The 816-nt window shown below is 36.4% G+C and overlaps 1 non-coding gene across 1 annotated transcript; it reads left to right on the top strand.

Annotated features, from left to right (window-relative positions):
* The first annotated feature begins 466 nt into the window (after window positions 1-466).
* On the top strand, window positions 467-569 carry LOC140604390 (U6 spliceosomal RNA). Its single transcript, XR_012007295.1, has one exon. It is a non-coding gene; the product is annotated as a U6 spliceosomal RNA (small nuclear RNA).
* The last annotated feature ends 247 nt before the right edge of the window (window positions 570-816 follow it).

Below are 816 nucleotides of genomic sequence, written 5' to 3'. Positions count from 1 at the left end.
TTTTTATTGTCTCTTATAAAATGTCAATTGTTTTTTGTTTCATAATTCCTTGCAAATTACGTATCTTTATTTTTCTGACTGCTTTAAAAATCCTATGAAAACAACCATTTTCCAGTGGTTTTCAGCAGTTTTCTTTGGCTATGCCTAAGTGTGTTTTTAGGGCTTTCATGTTGCTACATAGCTTAGATTCTTCTTAGATCTGTAGGTTAAGTTTTTCAACCAAATGTTTGCTATTTTTTATAATTAGTTTATCAATCTTTCTCTTTTCCTATTAATTCCCTCTTTTCTTTCTAAGGAACTCCAACGATACGCATGTTGACTTTTATACTGTTTCATGGGTCATTTCTTTCTCTATTTTTCCTATTTGAAGATTTATCTTGATCGGCCCTCACATCTTCTGACTTTTTCTCCTGTGGCCTTCAATCTGATGCTTAGACTCAGCATTTTAAATTTAATTTTAAGAACACTACATTTAGTAGCACATATACTAAAACTGGAACAATACAGAGAAGATTAACATGCCCCTGTGCAAGGATGACACACAAATTCATGAAGCATTCCGTATTTTTAAATAAATCAATCAAAGAAATACAATTATCATATGGTTGCACTCATGTGGAATATAAGAAACAGTGAAAAGGGATCCCTGGGTGGCGCAGTGGTTTAGCGCCTGCCTTTGGCCCAGGGCGTGATCCTGGAGACCCAGGATCGAATCCCACGTCAGGCTCCCGGTGCATGGAGCCTGCTTCTCCCTCTGCCTGTGTCTCTGCCTCTCTCTCTCTCTCTGTGACTATCATAAATAAATAAAAATTAAAA

The sequence above is a fragment of the Canis lupus genome, chromosome 14 (genome assembly GCF_048164855.1).
Source record: "Canis lupus baileyi chromosome 14, mCanLup2.hap1, whole genome shotgun sequence".
Lineage (NCBI taxonomy): Eukaryota > Metazoa > Chordata > Mammalia > Carnivora > Canidae > Canis > Canis lupus.
Note: the sequence above shows the minus strand (reverse complement) of the source record. Positions and strands in the feature narration are given on the sequence as shown.